This window comes from Sinocyclocheilus grahami, unplaced genomic scaffold (assembly GCF_001515645.1).
Source record: "Sinocyclocheilus grahami isolate Dianchi unplaced genomic scaffold, SAMN03320097.WGS_v1.1 scaffold319.1, whole genome shotgun sequence".
Taxonomy (NCBI): Eukaryota; Metazoa; Chordata; class Actinopteri; order Cypriniformes; family Cyprinidae; genus Sinocyclocheilus; species Sinocyclocheilus grahami.
In genome coordinates this window covers 241130-254483 of record NW_015505498.1, presented here as the reverse complement: position 1 = coordinate 254483, position 13354 = coordinate 241130, and positions in this window count along the sequence as shown.

The following is a 13354-nucleotide window of genomic DNA, read 5'->3' as shown; positions in this document are numbered from 1 at the left end:
CTAATAGCAAAACAGTAGCTGATTCAGAAGCGCTAGATTGTCATAGCAAAGTCAGAATGACCTCCTCTCCTAGGTTCACGAAACGGTCCTCCATAAAATGCATTGCTGTTCTGTTGTAAGTCATCTTAAAGATTCCTAAATGCATCTACTTTCGGAAGGCCAAATAAAGTGCTTTTGCTTTCGCCTAGAAACACACAGCGTCTCCCTGACATGCTGCTTCAACACTAACTGTGTTACTGAAACCACGCCTTCTTTCTTTGCGTGCACATTTGGGCGCATTATGCAAATATTCCCACATAGTGAGGTAGATATGTGGGGGCGTGTTAGAACGAGCCGTTTTAGGGGGGCGTGGCAGAGTCTTAACTTTGATAAAGAATATATCTTTGGTTTTGAGACTTTAGTCTTTGCAACTTCAGGGATCTTATCTACGCACAATCAGCTTGTAACACTCCAAAGAGAAAGGAAAACTTGAAATCGCATCATATGACCCCTTTAACATAAATGAAACTAAGCTGATAAACATGCAGGGTATAGAGGTTGTTTTGAATATGGGCATTTCAGTTTTTACAGAATGTGAGATGATGTCTTATCATCTGGCACTCACTGCCGTGACAGCACTGTGCTCATGTCTCATTATGAATACATGCAGCACGATGAGAGAACTATGAGATTTGTTATGAATTATTGCTCTTGAGGGAGGGAAGTCGAATAGAGAGAGAAAGAGATTAGATATCTGTTTTACTATGAGGTCTGCTTCTCATAAACCAGATGATTTTTGAAAGGCTAGCTTATTAATAGACAATAGGATGAATAGGGCATCTGAAAATCATAAATCACATGAAACTGAGCTTGCATATAAATTCCATTTTTAGAGAATATATAGTCCCTTTATATGGAATCAGCCACATTTAAAGTTAAAATAATACCCGATAAACATTGTGTCTGTGAAGGCTGATATACTTTATTGCTTATGCTTCTGATAAAATGCCATGTAGTCTCCAGTAATACAAACATTTTGTTATTATAGTCATATTCTGACACATTTATGCAATTTAAAGAAATACACCACGCAAAATCATCTGCTGATCTCTCATAGAAATGTGCGTGAACCATGTAATGCACAATTTGCAGGATTTAAAACCTTGTCACTCAGAGCAACTACACAAGACCTCACTAAACTATACTGGAAACCTGGCCTTCATCTACAATATTCTAAATAAATAAAAGCATTAATAAGTAAACAGTTAAAAATATCAACTAGTTGGTATGACTTCTAGAAGTGGGATTGGTGTAAGTTTGCTACAGGTTCAGTCAATTCAATGTAATAAATAGTTTTATTATTTAAAAAGAGGTGCTTTATGTTCTGGAAGAATGTAGTCAAAATATTTACATTGAAATTTAAATGTGGTTACATGAAACATTTGGAATTTTAACATGCTCTGGGCAATAATAATAAAAGCTGAAACATACAAATCAAATTTGATTACAAAATGACTGTAATCAACATGGATGGTGTTCCATGCTTGTTGATCCTTGATCACAATGAAATTCTGACATAGAAATACAGCAATGAATTGTATTAATTCAATATTATATGAACCTAAACACATTCATGTTCATTTGTACATCTCTGTTCTTAAAGAGTTCATTTTAGAAGGCACTGTATGTACAGTATGTGTCCTTTCAAATATCACCTGAGAATATGAGATCACATTTGGCAGTGTTTCATCTGATAAACACAAAATGTGAAAGCATGGGGACCTTGGGATCTTGCTGGTTGTGTTCATCCTGAATGGTCAGAGAATCTCTGATTGCAATTGCTATGGATGCCAGTGGAAATGAGGCTAAATGTCTCAGTGGAGAGCTCTTACAATAATGATCACGACACAGACAAGAACCAAGCAGGTCATAGGTCATCCGAGCATGTTTACTTGCAACACTAGCATGCTGATAACTACAAAGAATAAGCTTATTGAATTATTCCATTTTGCCGGTTTACATGCAGACCAATAAACTATCAATGCAAGAAAAAAAAGAGAGAACTCTGAGTACTCTACTGATTATGTGAGTTGTGAAATTAAATAAAGCATAAAAAAACAACAACAGAGTATTCCAGAAGAAAAATTGTTCAGACTCATATTCTCAAGCAGTTAAGGATGCAGCATTTGGACCATTTCTACTTTGGCTGCGTGAGATAAGGATACATTTTTATAATTTATTGGGCCAAGAAAGAGTCATCCTTAATTCTGCAGTAAGGATGCTTTCCTGTCACATATCACACATGTGCACTTACATATGCAGTGACGTTCGCTCACTGTAATTGTCTTTGAATTCAGAGTACAGACTGACTTCTGCCAGTAAGATTCAGAGGTCAAGGTCATCTTCACCGCGTGATTTATTCATTTATCAAATAAGCCACCTTTACACATCCTTCTATGAGAACAAGTAATGCATGAGATATAAAAAGATTTAGTTTTCTTTCTGACAGTTGCTTAATTATTCATGAGGGTGAAATTGGGTTATTCAAATAAAAGTATTAAAATAAAATCATAACAGCATAAACATGATCATTTTGAAAAAATAAATCATCATCATCATCATCTTAAAATTTCAATTTAATTTGTTTTACTTAATTTTAAATGTTAATTTTAAGCTAAATTACTAATTTATTTATTTTTATTATTATTTTTTATTTTAAATTTTTTTTCCAGATGTAAATTAAGTGTTTATAGGTCACTAATCAAGTAAGTAAATCTGTAATAATGTGAGAGATGTTCTTGCTTACACCGAAGCTCAAGAAGCTCTTTGGATGATTGTCAGAGAATATAAACAGTTTTACACAAACTTAAGGAGTTCATGCAGCTCGAGTGCTGCTGTCATTAAAGCAACAGGGGAAGAAACCAAATACGAAGACGTTCTGGAATTCATTTTATTTATTTTTTTGTAAAATTACAGTGATAATAACATGTGATGATTTAAAGTGCCCCTATTATGCCTTTTCGAATATTACCTTTCATGCAGTGTGTCATGTAGCTGTATGTGAACATAAACTATCTGCAAAGTTGTGAAGCCAACAGTGCACGATAAATAAAGTTATTGTCTTTCAAAAAAAAGAGTCGGCTCGCAATCGCCTAAACGAGTCGAATTCAAATTCAAATCTTATTCTGGACTTCCTCTTATACAGGAATTCAAATGTTATTCTGTTACGGCTTTACGTCACGAAGTAATACATTTGCATAATGGCTGCCCATGTTCTACATCACCAACTTGTCTGCCCACAAACAGTGAAATTTCCGTGTGGTTAACATCATGTCGAGAAGACACTGTATCCTACGCTGGGAGAGTAAGTTTGTTTTATCACATCTTATAATTACCAAACTTGTTAACACTTGACACTTACCACTGAGAAACGTCCTGCTCCAGTCGTGCTTGCGAATCAGTCTCTTGTCGATCAGCCAGTTCAACCCTTTCATCATCAGACTCCGGCTTGAATTGGTAAGGTACAATCGATACCATCTTTTCTATGTATTGACGAGTCTCCAGGGCTGTCATTCCGTCATGAAAATGGGCGTTTCGTTTCTGACATGCGCTGTATGCGGTAGACCAATCCAGAGCCAATCTCTCTACGGCTCTGGACCAATCACAAAGGACTGCGCCATCTGATCAATCACAGCAGTGAGGGCTGTGAACTGCTTCGCACGAGTCATTTACGAATAATTTAGAAATTAGGTCAAATTGGGCAGAGGAGACAAACTACAGGAGCGAGGTGAGCCGCCTGGCCGGGTGGTGCAGTGACAACAATCTCTCTCTGAATGTGGAGAAGACGAAGGAGATTGTTGTTGACTTCAGGAGAGTGCGCACTCAGCATGCTCCTCTGACCGTCAATGAATTAAATCTATTTTTTGAGAAAACTAACGTGTTTTGTGACCTTGCATGCATGAAAACCTGTTTTAGGAGACTCATAAAACTATATTAGCAACCTTAAAAATAGCATAATAGGGGCACTTTAAATTAGAAAAAAAAGTACAAGCATTTTCACAACTGGTCTCTGACTTTTGGACCCTCACCATATATCCAAGAAGTGCAATACTTCTCCAAAAGGTGAGCTCTATCATGACCGGCCTCACCTCTGCTTCTGATTGGTAGATGGTCTCTTGCTGATCATGTACATTCCTGTGGGCTATTTGATGACAAAGCAGTATGTGGAGGAATCCACAGTGACCATGTTTAACAGTGTCAGTGTCACCCATCCGGATTTCTCTCTTATTCTCTTGCTCCATATTTGGTTTCAAACACAAATGAACAGTAATGTTTAACTAACAGACATCTTTGCAATCTTTTAGTCCTATCACTTCTTTGGTGTTGAGAAAGTGCAATTCCAGGCAATATCTCTGTTAGATCATTTCCAGTGAAATGAAGGATAGAGAGCATATTCTCTACTTCCTGTCAGAAAAGCTTGTTTTAGAAAAAGAAATCAGTCTGAATGATAAGAAAGATCATGCACTCATTTCAGAGGCATTTACCGTTTCTTTCATTCCCCTTTTGAAATGATACACTAACTCCTGTGATCTGACAGAGCAACTGACATCATGCAGTACAGGAATATCTGAAGAAATTTGGCAGCGTGAAAGACACACAAACAAGTTTTCACACATACACATACACATACACAGCACAGGAAGATGATGTTTGCTTATTAAGAGCATGCATTCATCTCAGCTGATCATTTTTACAGCATGTTTGCAGCATATGCAATTAAAACACATTGTTATCTGTGCCATATTTAAAAAAATGTGTGAAAAGCGGTTTTAAAATAAAAGCCAAATAACACTGCATACCACACTGATTAACACACCAGTTTGAAACTGTTGAAATGGTTTGCTCAAGCTAACAAGAGCATATCAGGAATACTGCTATTCAAGAATGCAGGAGAAAATGAAAAAATATTAGCAAAATGACAAAGCGCAATGTTGTTACATGCCAGGAGTAAAAACATGCCAGGTCATTATTCGGTTGCTGGGGTGTTCAGGAAGGTTGCTTACTGGCTCCAGTAAGCTTAAAGGGTTAGTTCACCCAAAAATGAAAATTCTGTCATTAATTACTCACCCTCGTGTTGTTCAAAAACCCGTAAGACCTTCGTTCATCTTCGGAACACAATGTAAGATATTTTTGATTAAATATGAGGGCTCTCTAACCCTCCCATAGACAGCAAGGTAACTACCACGTTCAAGGTCAAGTTATCAAGGTCAAAAGTATTCTCGTAGCTTCTTTACAGTTGAACCACTGATGTCACACGGACTACATTGTCGATCATCTTGGTACTTTTCTGGACCTTGAACGTGGTAGTTACCTTGCTGTCTATGGAAGGGTCAGAGAGCCCTCAGATTTCATCAAAAATATCTTAAATTGTGTTCCGAAGACGAACAAAGGCCTTGCGGGTTTGGAACAACACGAGGGTGAGTAATTAATGACAGAATTTAAATTTTTGGTTGAACAAACCCTTTAAATCTCTATGACATTCTGGTCACCTCAATTTAAGTTTATGGTGTTCCTGTTTATGACCTGCCCGGGTGAGAACTTGTATGTCTGTTAGCTTTGAAAAATAAGTGACACTTCAACAATCAATGGAATCCGAGGTATCATTCATGTTTGTAGCAAAAACGGAGCAGAAATTAGTTGCATGCTAACATTTAGATACACAATTTGTTGTCACATATTTGCGATTTTAGTATAGAAATGTGTCTAAACTCATTAAAAAAAAGGTTCCAGAAGGGGGTTTTCATAGTGATGTCATAAAATAACCATTTTTGTTTCACAAAGAACATTTGCATGATCGGTTCTTAAAAGAACCATTTTTTCTTAGTGTGAAGAACATTTTAATAGTCTAACAAACCTTTTTTTTCTCTCTAGAATCTTTTGTGGAATGGAAAAGTTCCATGGATTTTAAATGTTCTTTATGGAACCATAGGTGCTAATAGGATGTGACTATGAAGTTCATGCCTGTTGTGTGCTGATGGCTCTTACAGGCTTATTATTTATAGCATTGGTCTGTTGTTTTGCAATCACATTGTTGTCAAACAGCAGAATGGAGACACGTGCTTTGGAACAACTGGATTTGCATATCAAATGAAAAATCCACAATTTAGCATGAATGTGATTTGTAAATTGCTAATACTGAGAGACAATGATGAATCTACTTCAGTCCTGCTCTCCATCTCATTCTTAGAGCGATTCAGAGCGAAATCAATTTGTTCAACACATCCGATGCAGTTCCAGTGGGTGGGTAGATGTTTTTTCATCACATCAGCAACAAAATGATTTCCAATCCAATTTTTACTGGAACAAAGCTTTGTATTTTACAAAAATAAATAATTTATATCAATAATAATAATTCAAAAATGCCTCCCAATGCCGCATGATCATGAAACCCTACGCCAGATATGACCGCTTTAATAAATCTATAAAATCACATACATAGAATGTATGTGGCTTTGGCATGATGTGTGCATTATATATAAATATAGATATCAACAATACATTTTGATTTCTTTCCCAAAATAACACTGCCAGCTCTGTCAGGTGACATAAAAATGCTTCTTGTGGTATCATCTAAATGAACTGGGTTTTATTCAATTCGAAAATATGATTGAATATCACTGAATCAACCTGACAACATCAAGTTACATAAACAAAAGCGCTTTTAAATGATGATATGATGTAGAAATAGCAGCTTAAGATCATTGCCTTAATCAGGTCTCTTGTGAAAAAGATCTGCACTTAAAGGGATACTTCATCCAAAAATGAAAATTCTGTAATTAATTACTATGTCCTTACTATCTTTCTGGGCCTTGAAAGTGGCAGTTCTCTTGCAGTCTATGCATGGTCAGAAAGCTCTCGGATTTCATCAAAAATATCTTAATTTGTGTTCTGAAGATAGTTTACCATGAATTCTTGTTAGTACATTCAGCGGTACACTTTACATTACATTTCATTCAGTTCTCACTCAAGTATGTTTTTTAAAGTATATTACTTCTGTACAGTAATAAGTGCTCTTTTTAAGAGATAACTTTGGAAAAAATAAATTCATAAGAAAATCCCCTAAACTTCCAAAACGTTTACAATAATATTTATAAGTAATGGTGCATGATTTAAAGGAATTTTGTGGAAATTACTTCTAGGAAGGGATCTCGTATATTCCTGAAGCTGGCTGTCATGACAATAAAAAAATAAATCATGCATATACAGTATGTGTTTGCACTTGACTGACTTAATTATGAATTTGATGCAAGTAGACTGTCACGATCTCTAGCTGGAGTGCCCACAAACTCCACTAGAGGGCACCCCATCCTGTACCCTTTACCATTCACCACAGACTCCATTTCCCATAATCCTTTGCTCGGACTCATTATCAATTGCAATCACCTGTCTCTCATCACCTCATTGTATTGAATGTGCACTTTACATGTGCATATTAAATTTAAAGTTGATATATTAAAAAATAATAATAATTATATATATATATATATATATATATATATATATATATATATATATATATATATATAATGTGAGATATATTTTTGTGAAAAAAAATAGCTGGAGTGCCCACAAACTCCACTAGAGGGCACCCCATCCTGTACCCTTTACCATTCACCACAGACTCCATTTCCCATAATCCTTTGCTCGGACTCATTATCAATTGCAATCACCTGTCTCTCATCACCTCATCAGTCTCACACTATAAGAATGGCACACACACACACTCTCTCACATCGCTGGTGAGTAAATGTTTGAATATTTTCCTGTGTGTTCCTTGTTTTCCGAGTTTTGCCTTGCCTTAGTGTTTTTGACCCTGGACTGTTTCCTTGATTCTGATTGTTTGCTGCCTGCCCTTACCATTGCCTGTTATCTGGATTACTCTTTTGCCTCTGCCTTGGACATTACTTTTTGCTGTTACTGGACCCTGCCTGCATGACTACGCCTTGTTTATTAAAGCCTGCATTTGGATCCCCACCTCCGTTGTCGCCTCCCTCGTTACATACACATTGTCTGTATAAATAACAACAAGAAGTTATTCATCTTGAAAGTTTTGTATGGGATGTGACTGCATGGTTCAAGATGACAGAAACTCTATTTTAATCTGTTTTAGAAGTATGGTGGGTTAAAGATCTTCCCCCTCCACCTACTACAGTATGCATAAAATCAAAGTCAAAAGAATGATTATGAGAATAATGTAAATGTGAGAGCTGATATTTTTTGTGGAGAGTGAAATCATATTGCATTGTCAGCTGCTGACATCAACAAAAAGTCACACAAGAGCTTCTAAACCACTGTGACTGAGAATCAACCTTTGGTGGCCTTTTAATATCAAGAGTGGGTGATTCTGGCAATAAACAAAGGTCTCTTATGAAAGAATAGAACTACTTTTCGGATGAAAAGTTATTAATGATGAATCATGTTTGGCCATACAAGTGAATGCTATGAATCATGCTCAACGTGATGTTCCATCTATGTTGGTCAGGAAGACGGCTGGAGATGAGGGAGCATTTGTCATCAATGTTTCAAAGCAGCCGTCAGCTGCTGCTACATTAATGTGAAAAGTGCCTGTGCAAATAAAATAGGGGATGTTTGTGCACAAATCCCAGAATAACTTTGCTTGACTGTTACAACCACAAGCAGGAATACGGTTTCTCTGTCAGCATATTTAACTCGGCCATAGAAAGCACAATCTAAACGTCAAAAATATTAGGGGTTTTAAACTTTCCTGGTTATTTTCAGCTTTTTGTCTCTAATAGCACAAGTGTAAATGTAATATTGATTTTAACAGTTCAATATAACTTACCTTGTGTTATATTTTAGACTGTTTTGCCAACAATATTACCTATCAAAGCAACATCAGAACTGTTGTGTGTCTCCAAGCAACACACAATGTATAAATCAATCCATGTTTGGAACGGATTGGGTGAACCAATGATTCAGTGGCCCTTTCATAAAGAGAGTAATTTAATTCATTCCTGAATGAATCAGACATTTGAATGAATCAAATGAATGAATGACTAAGTGACTTATTAATCAAGACATTTACCGCCACCTACTGGCAGTTTTAGTTTCTTATTTACAGTATAATTTTAGTAAAAAAAATAATTTCATATTTACATATTAATGAAACAAATCCATATGAATAAAAACTAATTAAAGGGATAGTTCACCCAAAAATAAAAAATAAGAATTTAAATTAAAAAAAAAAAAGCTACTTTTTGTAATATCTATTTCATGCTTTTCTCACGTAACATGATAATGGCTTTAAATTATCTTTTTGTGGGTAATTTCTCAGCCAAATTTGATGAGCGATTACTTAGATTAATTAATTGCCACATTGTGTAATTAATTAAATAAAAAAAGTTGAAGCAACTGAGAGCCCTAATAAATATCTCACGAATAAATGTAATTCTATGACCATTTTACTATGTCTAATAAAGTGGTAATCTTAAAGAAATAGTTCACCCAAAAATGAAAACTACCCCATAATTTACTCACCTTCAAGCCATCCTAGGTCTCACCTTAGCTTCTGCTACGCCTCCATCATGTCATACATGGTAAATCAACTCTCTCATGAATGAGCATACGGCAGTTGCTGGAAGCCAGTCATAGTTTATAAAGTTTTAAATATGGATATTCTTCTTACAAAAACCCATCGCTTCACTTCAGAAGTCATTTATTTATTCCATGCGATTCGTATGGATTACTTTAATGATGGATGGATGTGCTTTTTTGAGATTCAAAAACTCATTACAAAGCAGGGAATAGCCAGGATATTATTTAATATAACTCGGATTGTGTTTGTCTGAAAGAAGAAAGGCATATACAACTAGGATGGCTTGAATTTGAGTAAATTATGGGAATTTTCATTTTTGAGTGAACTATCACTTTAATTATTACACGTTTCTTCTTAACTAAACTGCACACACGTATACATGTATATCCATATAACAGAAGGAACAAGAACAAAAAAAACGTAATTATTGCACATTTACAATAGAGTTCACCATTGAGCCATCTGTCGCCATGCCAACAAAGCCCAATTATACTTTCCCAGATAAATCCATAGAAACAAGCAAAGTCACTGGATCAAAGAGTCACCAACCCTTCCTTATTCTGAACCTGCTGTGAACTGAACCTGTCTGCATATCGTACTGTATGCATTCAATGAGAAAATAATTGGGTGTGTTCAGTGAATTACTGCCACAATGATTATAGTCAGTAAGATTTTTATAAGAAATGAATACTTTTATTCAGCAAATCCCATTGACAGTGATAACGACATTTGTCATGTTACAAGTCTATTTCAAATAAATAATGTAAATAATGTAATTGCATGTAACTTTCTTAATGTAAAAAAAAAGTGTATCACGGTTTCCACAAAAATATGAAGCAGCACAACTGTTTTTAACATTGATAATAATCAGAAATGTTTCTTGAGTAGCAAATCAGCATATTAGAATGATTTCTGAAGATCATGCGACACTGAAGACTGGAGTAATGATGCTGAAAATTCAGATTTGCATCACAGGAATAAATTACATAAAAAAAAATAATAAATAAATAAATAAAATATATATACTGTATATATATGAATGTAATTCATGTTGACAGTTAATATGATGAACTGTAGCTGTGGTTTCTCTGTGTGAACTTGTGGAGAACTGACTTCATACATCCACACATCGCCACACCAGATTACAAGTGCAATAGCTCAGAAAAATTACAGTTCTGAGAAAAGCTTGTTTGCAGATGCCATCTTGGTTTGATATCTTAGGCCTTGTTTACACCTGATATTAAGATGTGCTTTCGTTGATCCGATCTCAAATGGACACTGCTAAATACAAGTGTGAACAGGTTCTAAACCAGCGGTGCCCAAACTCGGTCCTGGAGGGCCGGTGTCCTGCAGAGTTTAGCTCCAACCCCAATTAGACACACCTGAACAAGCTAATCAAGCTCTTACTAGGCATGCTAGAAACTTCCCGGCAGGTGTGTTGAGGCAAGTTGGAGCTAAACTCTGCAGGACACCGGCCCTCCAGGCCCGAGTTTGGGCAGCCCTGTTCTAAACTGTTTTGAGCTTGTTCACTTTCGACCACTTCCAGAGGAAGTCGAAAACGCATTAGACTGAATTGCACTCGTAGTGTGGACGCTCATGTGGTCGAATGCGTTCGAACCGCTACTAAAGGCCGCCTTCTCTATGCTGACTGAGCTAATTCTTAATAAACAGGCCTACACGGAAATAAAATACAAATAAATAGGCCTACACAAAATATGCTTCAGTTAAATCATTAGCAAATGTGACCAGTGCTGGCAAAATGAGTCGGAATGCGCACAGGCTAATTTTGAGCTACAGGCAAAAAAAAGTGAAAATTGTCGATTTGGAGGTTTTTATAAAACCTAGCGATCGTCTAGCGATCCCAGTGCTCCAAATAATAATTTTAGATGTTTAATTACCTTAATTTGTACGTTTTCTGAGAGGAGTACCTTTTCTCCGCTCGTTTCTCACGCCGACTGTCATCCGAAGCGTTTTAATTTACACAGAATTACAGTATTTAAGTATTCATGCAAACAAAATCTGTTATGTCTTAAGTGAATGTCTGGGGAACTGTTGTGGAAAAACATCTGATGTGTAAAATTATATTAGATCCGTGCATTACAGTAGGTCTTAATATAGGCCGCCTCATTAATGTTAATCTAACAATAAAAGAAAAGAGGGAATCACTCGCTGCTCTTGATTGAACTGCTTTTGTAATTTTAATAATCAGTTTATTTGTAATGAACAGACTAAAGGGATTTTTACATTTGATTATTTGTTTTTGTTTAGATGTGAAATGAAAAGGTTAATGCATTATTTGTTTCTTTCTTATATTTGTTCTACTGGGTTTTTGCATCTGTTCTTATTTATAATAACAAAGATAAGATCAAAAATAGCTATATTGGGATTATTATAAGAGAATAGAAGTGGAGGAAAAGATGCAACGTTGCAGGTGATTTTGCTTTGGAACCTTCAGAAAACGAACTCGATTTTTCTCAAAATCGACTTCAAACGAGTGTAGCTCAGTCATTTTTCGTCCGATTCCAACAAATCATACATCATTCTGGAGGTCCATACCACAAGTTTAAGGAAACAGAGATGGCTGCAAGCACATCCTGTTTGTTTTCTTCACTTTACAAAAGGCATTTTGTTTTCTTATTGTGAGTATACATAAATAAAAGTAAACAGCTTCAAATGATGTCTTACTCCTATCTTTATGACCAAAAATTCAAAAATGAATTTAGTTTCTTCTGCTGTGATAAGGACAATATCCGTGATCATGCCGGAGCCTCTTGCACACACAATATAATTTATAGCCTTTCTAGATGTTTATAGGACTACCTTATTTATAACAAATACCATTATAATTTGTTTTATTTTACAATTGTATATATAATTTAGTACTATAATTTTATAGCTACTTCATTCTGTTCTGAATACTGGTGAAATGTAAAGGATTTATAAGAGCAGAATAAGAAGAAAGAAATGCAGCACAGGACTTGATAACACTACCTTTGTCAAAGGTTTAGTGGTCTCTTATTTAAAATACTGAATGTTAAAATATTAAGTGAGTGAAGTGACATGTGGCCAAGTATGGTGACCCATACTCAGAATTAGTGCTCTGCATTTACCCATCCAAAGTGCACACACACAGCAGTGAACACACACAAACCGTGAACACACACCCGGAGCAGTGGGCAGCCATTTATGCTGCGGCGCCGATTACAGGCATAAATCTTGAGCTTTTTTTCAATAAAACTTCATATTTAACTGAATTGTTAGCATAGATAGATAGATAGATAGATAGATAGATAGATAGATAGATAGATAGATAGATAGATAGTTAGATAGTTAGATAGAGTAAACTGTCTCATCGTTTTTAAATAATAATAATAATAATAATAAAAACAATAATAATAACACAATTGATTTATGCAAATTGTAATGTTGACTGCACTTATCAAGTTCAACCCTCAACCTTTCAAGTAAGAAAAATGACGTCTTTGGCAATTGTGAATGGCTATGAACCAACATATGTGACCCGTGCTGGCAAAATGAGTCGGAATTCGCATGGACTAATTTTGAGCTACACGCAAAAAAAAAAGTAAAAAATTTAGATTTTTCACAAAAATGAGTTCATTAAGCCCTCGTCTAGCGTTCAGTCGGAAGTGCCTTTATATACACATATACACAGAATTACAGTATTTAAGTATTCATGCAAACAAAATCTGTTATGTCTTAAGTGAATGTCTGGGGAACTGTTGTGGAAAAACATCTGAT